We start from the raw sequence: 10,218 nt of genomic DNA, 5'->3' as shown, positions 1-10,218 counted from the left end.
GCTGCCCAAACATGCTTTTTTGCCTTGTCTAGAGGTATCAGGATGTCATGTGTCAGCCTCTGAAGATGATTCCTCAACAGACTTGGACTCTTATGTACCAGGCCATTTTCCCCATATGGTAGAACAGACCTACCATCTGATTGTGGCTTCACTTACAGGCATCTGTTGTTCCTTTTGTTTTCCTTTCATTTCTGTATATATTTGTTTGGCATTACCTGAGGAGAAACATATTTGCTCAGTGGCTTTTCAAAGTATGCAAGTTGTATCCTTATATAAAGTAGTAAATTTAGATTTTCCAAGCTGGCAAATGCATTTGTTTGTATCTTGTGTTTTTGTGTGCATTCGGCTGTCAAGCATGGAAATTGCACAGCCTTCAAGTTCTAAGAAAGGTGTTACATATCCCGTGTATGTCTATAGCTCCCACTAGCCCTTCAGTATTATAAGACTTATGGCAGCCGTTGGATGACCTATGTTGTTTTTGAATACACAACTGTCTCATCATGCTTTGTCTTTTGATCTTAGAGCAGGGCTATCGGCACAGAAGGAATTCCCCAACATTACTTCTGTTTTCAATGTCTCAGTGGTGGGAGTCTCTGCTAGAAAAGTTCGGTGTCTGGGTATGGATTTGACCAAGTTGTCATTTAACCTTTGTGCCAACATTTGTTTGTGTGTTTGAGATGTAGTGACTGAATATCTTCAGGTGTGGGGATTTAATTCCACATTTTCAGGCTGATGCTCCACAGGGGAGTGGCTGAGGCCAGAGATTTGCCTGTAGGATAAGCACCTTATGTTCACAATGCCATCTGGTCAGCCGCTGAAAGCATTATCGGCAAAATCGGGTCACTATGTGCCTATGAGAGATCCTAAACTGAACATGACTCGTCTGTCTTCTGCAGCCTGACACAATCACAAAAATCTCTGTAGTCGCCACAAGCTGTCATACCGAGCCCAGTTTCTGTCAGAGACTCAAACTGCATCCAGGATGTTCGTTCAAGAGCTGGTTAGTCCAAGCTGGTCAGTCCCAGCTGGCAGTACAGCACAGGTGCTCATGGGTGATGGTTTAAACCTTATATAGGAGGCTTCAAGCCCAAGCATTCAAAAGTTCCGCGCACACAGAAATGTGTGTTCGATGGATGGTTCTGATTAACTGCCTGCTAGGCACTTGTACAACGTCTTAACTATGTTTATGTGCACATGCATTTGTGATTAAGTGTAGTGCAGTCAAAGCAACTAATGTATCCTGGCTAATAGGATCTCCAAGTCCAAAAGCTAAACAGCAGCAGGGTTTCCCTCACCTGACAGGCAAGATGGCACTTAGAACTTAGGTCAGTGAAGAAGAGTGGTTTTCTGCTGGGTTCTGTGATGTTGTTTGGTAATCAGCACTGATCCCAACATCAGGGGGAAAAAAGACATATTCCTGGGGCACCATTTGGTTAGTCTGTAGCCAACACAGCCTGCCGGGTCTCTGAAAATCAAATCTCTGTAGCATGCTCTTAAAATTGGTTCCCAAAAGTGAAGTGCACTGGAAAATGCCATCTTTGCTAGGTGGGTTCTCAAGACAAAACTTCCTGCTTGCATTGTTGCAGAGCCCTGGGTCACAGTCAGTGCTGGCTGTGTGGCATGTTCACTGAGCAATGCCAAAACCTATTTGCATCCCAGAATTTTCCCCAAGAGATCAGCGTGCCTAGGAAGAAAGATGTTTTCATACAAAAAAAGTGTGAAGAAGTCCATCTGTTTACAAATGCTATCAGAGAACAGTGAGATGGTTGAAAACAAGGTTCTGAATGAGATGAGATAATGCAGTAGTGGCTGCAAGTCCCTCCTTAAAGAGTTCTTTTCTCGCTGGCTTTCCAGTTGTTAACTTTTCATTACCTGGGAAACAATAAACGATGGCAATTGTCACTGGGCTCTTATCTTGAAGTTGTTTGAATGTACCAAGGTTAAACAATTCAGCATTATCCTTTGACTTAGTTAAATATATACCAATACTACTGTATTCTTCTGCAAAAATCTTGAGGTGAGTAGTTGATGAAAAGAGAGATTAAAGAAAAATCTGATCTGACGTTATGGCTAGCAAAGTACTATGTGCGTGGTTGACCTTAACCTTGTAAGCTCCATCTTTGAAAGGAACTCCCCTGGATTTCCACCAATTTGAGTCAAGACTCAACAGTTTTGAAAACAGATCCTTAACTAGAAAAGTTATCTTTTGTCTCTTGGTGTGATGGTCCCCCACCCATTCTTTGTCTATGTCGGATCTTATCTCAAAGAAATTCTTCTGCTGTCTGAATTTCCTCAAGTTTTTCTCCTTGTGCTGAACTACTTTAATTTGACTCCATGAATTTCTGTCCATAAGACTGACTGGAGTGCACATTGTCAAAAAGACGTGGTATAAAATGGTGCTGCATTGCATTTCGTGTTTCCAGACATTATTTTTGTACCAAGGACAGTTTCAGTTACAGGATTTGAGCATCTCTGTTTCAAGGCACCATATAATCATCTTAAAGTCACAGTATGAGTAGGGATTTTTCTGTCATTTAATTTGTATTTTAGCCTTCACTGCAATAACTTTGGATCACGTTATCTCAGTTACCAGATGTGGAAGTCTGTTCCCAGATATTTTAGTCATTCCTCAAATTAACATCTATTGTTGAGATTCTTGCTATATAGTTCTATTGATTTATTTTATTGACAGATCGTTGTAAAAAAAATTCAAATAAGCACAGTACTTTGAGATAAAGTACTTGAAGGTGTGGGAGGAGACATTAAGAGCACAGTGCTCACAAGTAGAGCTGGTAGGCATGAAGAGCCAACCTCTGGGCTCTAGCCAGGTTAAACTACTTGTTTTGAGAACCAACATACATACATACAGAGGACTATTGAATTGACTGTAGAAATCTCTTCAGGCAAAGGCTAGATAGTTGCTGGGAAGTGTATGTGGGAATAGAGTGATAGTCCTACATGTTTTTGAGATAAGATAAATTACCTCAAAGATGAGTATTTAGGCCTCTTGTTATAAATAGAAAATTTGTTGAAATATACCTTGCTTTCTAGGTTAAGGACAAGCAGTGCTTTGGTGCAAGGCTGCCTGGATACTCAGATTTCCTCTTGTTACAGCAATCGAAGGCAAAGGCTGAGGTATGCCCCAGCCAGTTGGATCTCCCAGATCCTAACAAGGTAAGTACCTCAGCGCTTAGTCCAGTTTGAGAGCTGCTGAGTTGTGGGATTCCCTTCTGAGAACGGTTAAGGCACATGCCTGCATTCCCAACAAGGGAGGTCATAGGAAGACCCAACTGCAACCACGGTGCCACACGTTTACCTGAGTAAAATCCAGGGACTGCACCAGCCCCTGTGGCTGAAGTGCTGGTGTGGTCTAGCGCTGATCTCTGGCAAAGGCTTTAGTTCACCTGTAGTCTTTGCATTCATGCCATTCCTGTGCCGAAGAGCTGAGTGTGGTTATACATGGCAGTAAAAGGAGCATGCTCAATTTTCATATGTACTCTGGTTCAACAAGTCGTATCACTGCCTTGTAAGCAGGGCATCTATACAGCGAAGTCCCTGGCATGCATGCCAGACAGAAGATTTATGGGGAGAACACAAGCATTTCCTTGCTCTGCCTTGACAAGTCTTGTTATTTTTCTCAGCCACACTGAGTAAACTATACAATCTTGATTCATTCGTTATTCACACCCCAACTCTGAGTTATATGTACAATTTTTACAGGCAAAACAATGAACAATACTAGTTCTTCCATAAATAACTTGGACTGTCTGCTGCTAAATGGCATCCTTCACACGGATCTGTGTCATGCTCCATGGCACCACATCCATCAGAGATCATGCTGCCAAAGTGAATGTAGGCTATCTAAATATACCTGGATATTCTAGGGACTATTTGTTCTTTTTCTATCCCTGTCAAAACAAAATGAGGAGAGTGATATGTAGCTTCCAAAGAAGCAAGGTTACTGGATTGTAAATGGCTTTTGCAGTGGTCTTTAAAAACCTCTAAGCTAGTAAAATGGCTTAGCAGGAACTTTAATTACTTAGCAGCTGTGGCAAATGCTCTCCTTTCCCCAGTTACCTGCAGCGCCTTTTTTGCAAGCACTATAAAACACTCTTTGGCAGACTACAACCAGGAGGAGCCGTATCTGAGGTGAAGCACTGGGAGAGTTACTTCTTTTTCCCAGGAATTCTCCAAGCCTTCTCTGCTGCCACCCACAGTGAATGACAATAACTCATGATAAATCATGAAGGCGAGTGCTCTGAGATTTTTGTTTTGCCGGCTAGCATTTTTTCTAAGGGGATGAAAGCACTGTCTCTTTACCTATCCGGAAAAAAAAACCGTCACAGTTTGTGGGAAGCACTTTGACATCTGTTTGAAAGTCACTGTGGAAATGCTAAAATTGCTAGATGTTTGGTGTCTGCTCTCCCTCTATTTTCCTCCCATTGTCATTTCTTAATTCCTTTGGAGATAAGGACATCACAGCTGTGGTTCCCTCATGACAGCATTGTATAAAACTGCAGCATGGCATTACATGTATTTTGGTATGTGAGATAACCACTGTCTGACCACACCGAATGGTGTTACTCAGTTTTTAAGCCCACTTTGTCCTGAGGAGCCCTGGTACTTCCCGTTCCTAGACCATTACCTTGGCGTGTTTGCTCTGCTACCTGGGTGACTTCTCTTGGTTCCTGATGCAGCACAGTGAGTCCTTTCTCACAGTTTGTGCCCAGCAGAAATACTATCAGAAGCCCAGTAAACTGGGGCCCACAGAGAATGAAAATTTGTTTTATTTAGATATATGTGTGGAGTTTGGCATTTAAAATACTCCCCCAGCAAGAGAAGATTCTGGTCTGACTCAACTATATCAGGCCGCTGAAGGAGTTAGGGAGAGTCAAATCTGCCCTTACATTGTGCCTTATGAAGTACTGACCATACATACCTCCATAACTTGGTCTACATCTGTGCATGCTTAAACAATAAAGTGAGTATTTCCTCCTTCAAGGTCTGTCTTGTAACCTCACGACAGCACTTCGCTAGCAGTTACTGGAACAAGACTTCTGACTTCCTTCTAGCTTTTCACAGCAGTGGGAGTGAACACAGGCTTTTACTGCAGGTAGAATTCCGGTTTTGGTTCATTTTCTTAAAAAGCTCTCACCCTCAGATTTGGTCATGATTATAAAAGGGCATTTTCACAGGTATGAGATTGTGTATGGGTATGATTGTGTACCTGCTCTCTTAGAAAGCCTTGCTATCCGTTTGGAAAACATGACAAGTTTCTTGCTATATTTATTGCTTTGTATATCAAGTGTATATGGGATACAAAAAAGTAACCTAAAAGAAATTTAAAACCTAGCATGAAGATGTTGCCTATATCTAGAGATGTGAGTACCTATCCCATGTTCAGCAATGGGACTACTCCAAAACAGTTGGGGGCAGAAGAATTACGATTATTCAGAGAGGTATTTTCTTTCTGTTAGTTTATTCAGTAATCCTTCATCAGTGTCTGACAGTATGAAGCTTTCTTGGCTTATGGAGGGCTGGGTACGGTGCTGAAAAGACAGCCATGGGTGCCGGGGCTGGGGATGGCGTGCCTGTGGAAGGGAAGGTGGCGTGACACCTCTGCAGCTCCTCACGTGCCACTGCCCTCGCTGCCAGAGGTTTCTGCGTAATCGTGCTTGACCAGGTGCGTTCAGGCTGTGACAGTGCCTCATCAGAGGGGCAAGGGGGAAGGTGCTTGCCACGAGAAAAAAGGTGCATCCCGAAGGATGACGGAGACTGGCTTTGCTCTGGATCAAATACGAGATCAGGCTCTGAGGTGGGAGGGTATGTGCAGAGTGAAACGTGCGATACAAACAGGAGACTGCAGAGCTGGGAGAAGATCTGTGATCTTGATTTCTCTGGCTTTCCTGCTTATTCCAATGAAGTTACCCCCTTCTCTCTTTCCTCCTCTGCTTCCACTGCAACAAAGAGCATACCCACTCCTCACAAATGGCTGGAGCAGGGGGTTCTACCAGTAAGAGTCAGTACCACAGGATGGAAAACAGTTTTTCTCCCTGGAAAGGGTTGGATGGGATTCATGTTTGCCTTCCCCCTGAAATTTTGAGTTTCTCTGTGGAATAATATTAAGCACAATATTTATGTAAAAAATGAAAATATTTCAAATCAGAATATGGTTTTACTGCAATATGAACGTTTTCCAAAGAAAGAAGATTAAAATGTTTAAGGTCAAAACCTGATTTCCATATTAGAAAAACTGATGATGAATGGAAATTTTTTACTGATCCTAATAACTAAGATACTTTGTCAAAGCCCAAGACAAAAGTTGTTAATTTTAACGTGTGAGTCTTAATTTATACTCTCTCCAATTTATTTATAGACACAAGGGAGCAAAAGTAGATCACATGCAGTCTAAAAGTGTATGCAATTCTTAAAAATTATGAATAAGCCAAACCAAAAACTTGCCTTCCGACACTGAGAAGTAACCAAGTACCAGAAAACCTAGCTCTTGAAAGGAAGTTAAACCTTCTGGTTACATGGCTTTTGCAAAGATTTTCTGCGTCAAGGAGGAAGATAATGTGCTACACCTTGCCCAAAGAAACTGCAGTTTGTGTGCAAGCTTTAATTATTTGTTTGCCCAAACTTTGTCCCAGAATTTCAAAAGCAGGCAGCCATGTTGGGTGCTTCTGTTCTTGTTATCCAATTTAGGACACTCCAAGGAGGTTCAGGTTGACATAATGCTTGTGGTCAGATGCTTGTAGTCACCTTTCTAAATCTTGGTTTTCCTTTCCATGAATGAGGAATGTTTTTCTTCTGTTTTGTGGGGACTATCTTCCTAATCAGTTGAGTTACCAGTTTTCTTCATGGTATGTGTTTTATCAGAGTAGATATAAGGAAGACATTTTTTACGATGAGTGTGGTGAAACACTGGCACAGGTTGCCCAGAGAGGTGGTAGATGCCCCATCCCTGGAAACATTCAAGGTCAGGTTGGACAGGGCTCTGAGCAACCTGATCTAGTTGAAGATGTCCCTGCTTTTGCAGGGGGGTTGGACTAGATGACCTTTAAAGGTCCCTTCCAACCCTAACCATTCTGTGATTCTATCCAGGGTTTTACCATTCTCCTGTATACTGCTGAGGTTTAGCATAGCTGCTAAGTGGAGCTGCAATATAAAAAGGATGTATAGACAGCTGAGTTACAACTCACGTTCTTTAAACTCCTCAAACCAAACAGTACAGTATTGCTTTCAGCTTTCTATTACTGAGCTGAGAGAGGTTTATATAAATTTGACAAAGATCATTAATGATCACATCACTATCTTTTGATTACTTTAATGTGAATTTAATGATCTTGGGCTGATTATTTATAGACTGCCTGTGGTAGAGATGAAAACTGAACTTAGAACCCTGTGAGTCAGAACTGTAACAATGAGATCATTTTCCTTTCAGATGTAAAAGTGTTAAACTCATTCAATTAATAACAAGAGAATAACACAGTGAGAGGGAGAAAGAGGTGTTTATTGGCTTGCATTTGAATCTTGCAGGACTATAAAAAATTCCAAGTCATTTTAATTTGCATATCCCAAGTGATGGGAGTGGGCTGTGGAGAGATGCATAAACTCTTATATAGGAGGTGGCATATTTGTTCTGGCAACAGGGAGGATCAGTTTGGTGATCATGGCCGAGGGCTCAAGCATGCGTCTCTAATTAGATTTAACCACCAAAAACATGGAACTGTTTCTCTTTTGCTGTTCCTACTGTGCAATGGTATTGTGAGTCTGCTTCCCTCTTATAGTTGGTAATTCAAAACATAGTGATGGACGGTGAAGGCATCTGAGGGACTTTAAGCTCTTCTCTGCTGCCATCAGACTGGCTCAGGTTCCTGCAGATCCCCCAGCACTTCCCATAGTTTCTTTCAGCAGCCAGACAGAAGCTATGGTGCTGTGCTAGGAAAATGCAAAGGATAGCTTGTGTAAAATTCTTCACCACCAAAACCAGTCATCTGAAATGGTCATCAACAGTTGTTCCTGAATTTTCACCATCGTTTGTATTCTGTATTCATGGAATACAGAGAGTGGTGGAGTTGGTGGAGAGTGATGATGTGCCCCAATATAACTCTTCTCTCAGTCCTTTGGGGGAAGATTTTGAGGGGGAGGAACGATGTGATTTGGACAGGCAAGAGTGTTGTGTTGTGTTGTGTTTTGTTTTGTTTGTGGTGGGAACTGCACATTTAACTGTCTCAAATCTCTGCTTATACTGACTCAGCTCTGCTGAAACAAAGAGCACTATGACACCCGCCCCCGGTCCCAGCCAGAGAGCAAACATCCAAGCAACTAGTGCATTTGTTACATTTAGCACCTTAGCACGTCCTGCTGCTGTTAAGATGTTTGGAGAACAGCTTGGACAATTCTTGCTCGTGCCATGCTGTGTGGGACTTGCTAGTGAACTGACCCTTCGGTGTGCAAGGAACAGTCCAGCTGTGGTTACAGCTGTGTCAAACTGAGGGCTGTTAGGGTGTCTGTCTTACCTGTGGTGTAAGTCACAGGCCCACCCTGCTCCCCTTCCTTTGCTTTCAAAGCTAAATAAGAACTTCCCTATCATATTCAAAGATGTGAGAACAGGGAGAGTTTTGAGAAGGGTCTTGAAAATGGCTGAGGCTCTCCTCCACTTGTCTCCTTCGTGGCTATTGCATCGAGCAATTCTGAGTGAACTGCTCTATGCAGAATGCCTCCAGGTATCGATGGTAACTCCCACAGCCCCTCTTAGCATGTGATTTAGAAAGGGAAGGCCAGAGTATAATTTGGACTCTTTCTGCATATGCTGAGGTTTATAAAAAGTGTGCAGCGCTTTTTATGTTGAATTTATTTACACAAATGCACACAGAAAAAATGCTGAATATTCCTTTCCAAGGTGCGCTGGTTTTGGCTGTGGTAGAGTTAATTTTTTTCATAGTAGCTAGTATGGGGCTATGTTTTGGATTTGTGCTGAAAACAGTGTTGATAACACAGGGATGTTTTCACTATTGCTGAGCAGCGCTCACACAGAGTCAAGGCCTTTTCTGCTCCTCACCCCACCCCACCAGCGAGGAGGCTGGGGGTGCACAAGAAGCTGGGAGGGGACACAGCTGGGACAGCTGACCCCAACTGCCCAAAGGGCTACTCCATACCATATGGCGTCATGCTCAGCATATACAGCTGGGGGAAGAAGAAGGAAGGGGGGGATGTTCGGAGTGATGGCGTTTGTCTTCCCAAGTAACCGTTAGGTGTGATGGAGCCCTGCTTTCCTGGAGATGGCTGAACACCTGCCTGCCCATGGGAAGGAGTGAATGAATTCCTTGTTTTGCTTTGCCTGCATGCGCGGCTTTTGCTTTCCCTACTAAACTGTCTTTATCTCAACCCATGAGTTTTCTCACTTGCTCTTCTGATTCTCTCCCCCATCCCACCAGGGGGGAGTGAGCGAGCGGCTGCGTGGGGCTTCGTTGCTGGCTGGGGTTAAACCACGACACAAGGTAACGCTTAATGTCATACACACCTAGAACTGGAGGACGAGCATAGGAAAAAGAGTAGCTTAAGCTGTTATATGAATGTGAACTTCATTACTTATCACTACTGTCCAGAATCTAGAACAGAGGGGTTTTTAACTCAGATGGAAGCAGGCATAAAACCTGAAGATTGTACATAGTTAATATAAAGCAAAGCAGGACAGTGGAAGATAATTTAATCTCTGTTATTTCTTTTTCTTTCTTTAATTTTATTTTTTTCTCTATTTTTAGATCGCAAATACATGTAAGCATCCAAAAACTGATTGAAATGCAACTCATGAAAACCTCACATTTATATGCTAAGCAGACATTCCCCAGGTAGGCAGCGCTAATGTGATTGCCCTGAGGTGGAAGGGCCACCCACAATGTGGAAAGAGTAATTTATCTCTGTGCCAGCTCAGTCTTTGCCCTCTCTGCTCAGACTGCCAGCACGCGTGGCAGCGAGTGCCAGCTGGGATGCTAGTGACTGAACAGGGGCACTTGCTCATTGCCGGCTCTAAACAGGCCTCGTCCACCCCCAAAAAGAGGAAACCCTGAGCTCATATCGGTATCACTGCGTAGTGTGGGGGGCTGTAGTCTTGTGGCATTTTATGTGCCGTTTTAGTGTTAGCATCTGTTGCCAGTTCTAGCCTGGCCTACCTTTTGGGTTGGGCTTGGGGATTGGGCTCAAGAAGAGCAATTC

At 43.0% G+C, this 10,218-nt stretch overlaps 1 protein-coding gene across 1 annotated transcript in view; it reads left to right on the top strand.

Moving 5' to 3' along the window:
- Window positions 1-10,218, top strand: part of CDHR1 (cadherin related family member 1) — an 87,223-nt gene that overhangs the window by 23,564 nt on the left and 53,441 nt on the right. The window lies entirely within an intron of this gene.

This window comes from Ciconia boyciana, chromosome 8 (assembly GCF_034638445.1).
Source record: "Ciconia boyciana chromosome 8, ASM3463844v1, whole genome shotgun sequence".
Taxonomy (NCBI): Eukaryota; Metazoa; Chordata; class Aves; order Ciconiiformes; family Ciconiidae; genus Ciconia; species Ciconia boyciana.
The sequence above is the reverse complement of the archived record's forward strand: the minus strand, read 5'-3'. Positions and strand labels throughout refer to the sequence as shown.